Genomic DNA, 2810 nt, shown 5'->3' on the forward strand with positions numbered 1-2810 from the left:
GCATAAAACTGAATGTTAATACTGACTCTTCATCATCTCTGGCATCAGAAAGTGATAGAATTTCCTTCACTTCTAAATGAAGTAGCACTGGGCAAAAGGTTGTCTTCATTCTGTATTTTGAATATTGCTGAACTTCTTGTCTTTACGGAGTCAGTAAATGATGGCAGTTTCATGGTCATGCCCATTTTCTTATGTTATGTAGCTTGGCAATAAATGGAAAATTATATTTTTAGAAGGGGCATGATTATTTTAGTTCACTGAGATATCTTGCATAAATCCTGTCCATTTTGTATTCAATGACAATGTTTCCATTGAATTTGGTGGGGTCAGGACACTGTATGTCCAAAATGATGGCATTGGATATTTGTTATAGCTAGAACACCCGTGCAGCTTTGGAGGGAAATGTCATAGTGCCAGATCTTGGACTCATCACAGCCTGAGTTAATGTTTTATGCAAAAGACAGATATATAGACTGAAAAGAGCTGAAATTCCACACTGTAATGGAGAGTCAGGGGAGTCTCAGGGAAATGAGGACTCCATCTAGGTTTGGACGTTGTCTGGGTACACTTTTTTGTCACTCGCCACCTTGGTGCATCTGAGCAGGTGAGAAGTCATGATCTGGCCCTCCAATCAAATAATCAGTTTCCTAAGAGGCAGAGGCATATGTGGGCACTTTTAACACCCTCCACCCACAACTTGGCATGTAGGGGGATGGCCTCAGTCATCTCTCCACCCCCTGCAAACTCTACCTGGATCTTAAAAACCATCACAGATGGAAATTCTACAACCTCTCTGGATAGCCTGTTGCAGTGCTTTACTATTCTCGTCATGAGAGTATTTTCCTAATATCTAACTTAAACGTCCCTTGCTACAACTTGAGACTATTGTTCCTTGCTTGTTCTGTCATCTGCCTCCACTGAGAACAATTTAGCTTCATCTTCTTTGTAACTACCCTTCAGGTAGTTGAAGGCCATTATTAAATGCCCCCTCAGTCTTCTCTTCTGTTAGCATAATGCAAATGTGTATCCTAATTTTTTCTTAACATTTCAGAACACTCCTTAAGGTATCATTCAAATATGTACTGAAAGAATAGTAATATAAAGTCAAGCACTTAGAAATTAGGAAATGCCACAATTAAAGTTGTCTGTACACTTAATTTGTCTCCCTCATGTGTGGGCATTAGATACCAGAATGTAATTACATGATACCATAGCATATGTTCAATAGTTCATTCAGTGAACAGTAGCTAATCAATATTTCTTTTTTATCCTCATTTAGTGTGTAGCTTTAGGTCTTATCTAAAGCACAGCATCTAAAATCTGCACTGAATATAACATTGTTACTTCTTTCATAAGCATACATATTGTATTTTTAACACCATATCAGAGTCTAATAGATTTATAATATCACGAACTGTGATTTGGATGGAGTTATTATTAGCCTCATTTTATAGTTGCAGAACTGCTGAGGCACATAGGAGATCAAAGCCAAAACTGTCAAAGCTGGCTTCTAACTTGAGATACCTGAATTTGGAGAGCTGGGAATATGAAAAAGACTCCCTTTTCTTCCCTGGGCTGGGAAACCTTGGTCTGGGGAATGTGCACTCTACTCCCTATTCTTCACTGGGTCTGGGAGGAGTCTGGAGCAGCAGGAAAAAAGCTGCTTGTGTGCTTCTCAGACCAGAGGCCTCAGTCTGATGAGCAGGCAAAAAGGAAAGAGTGACTTCTTCTCCATTAGGTGCCTTGTGTTGGCTGAGGGAGCAGCATAACAACTACTCCATTTCCTCCTCAGACTGGGAACCCCAGCCTGCAGAGTGGTTAGCATGCTTTGCCATGCTTCTCCAGTCCCTCCCAAAGCACATAACTCCTAAAGATGGTCCAGGGTAGAGTCAGATTTTTATTGCTGATTTCCTAACAAGAGCAACTTTTATCTTCCAGCAGCTCCTTGCTTCATACTCTGTAAAATGTTCAGCTTCGACTTATTGTAGAGTAGTACACACTGAAGTCTGAATAAGCTAGCAGTCCTGTGGAAAACAGTACACGATCACACAATTAAATTAAATTTTGCTTACAGGGGTGGAACTAAAATTTTTTTTGAGTGCCCGATTTTACAAATGTAATGTTCTTTTCCTGTGTTTTTGGTACAAGATCCTAAATTAAAGTAAGCAGAATGAAAACATTCTATCATGTGGCACCAAACTGAATACAACATGGGTCATCAGGCAGGTTTAGGACTTTTAGAACCAGAGCACAGATTTCTGCCACTTGAGCACACACTTGAACATTACTGTTAACAGTAGTAGACATTTATCTCTTATGTAGATAACCTACTGAAGTAGGATGAGAGGCACAGATTGTTTATTAGCAGGTGTCATAGATAATTGCTGACAACAGTATAATGATGGGAATCAGTACTCTTGGGTTTTGTACCAGGTTGTATATGGGAATCTTCTCCAGTGGTTAGATATCCTGCTTCCCTGCAATCCCAACCTGTCCTGGTCCTTCTGTGCTCCTACATGCTACTTTCCTACCCTGATACCTCCCCTCTGCTTCTATGCATCCCATTTGGTCCTTGGCTCCTATTATCCTCTCTGTACCTACTAGGGCTGTGCTCAGCTTCAGTAGCTGAATTGATCTGGAGGAGATTCAACCTGATTTGGTGGCTGAATCTCCAAATCCAGATCAAATTGGAAGACCCATTAAAAGGTTCAAATCAAATCAGAAGCCTCTAAATCAATCTGGAGAGATTTGGAGATTTGAAAGGCTTGCAGAAAACAGAAACTAAGAAGAGGGAGGGGGAGGGGGAAATC

General features: G+C 40.5%; 1 protein-coding gene across 1 annotated transcript in view; it reads left to right on the forward strand.

The window, feature by feature from the left end:
- Positions 1-2810, forward strand: part of CSMD1 (CUB and Sushi multiple domains 1) — a 2474714-nt gene that overhangs the window by 1406408 nt on the left and 1065496 nt on the right. The window lies entirely within an intron of this gene.

Source organism: Gavialis gangeticus, unplaced genomic scaffold (assembly GCF_001723915.1).
Source record: "Gavialis gangeticus isolate Ggan-Ray unplaced genomic scaffold, GavGan_comp1, whole genome shotgun sequence".
Taxonomy (NCBI): Eukaryota; Metazoa; Chordata; order Crocodylia; family Gavialidae; genus Gavialis; species Gavialis gangeticus.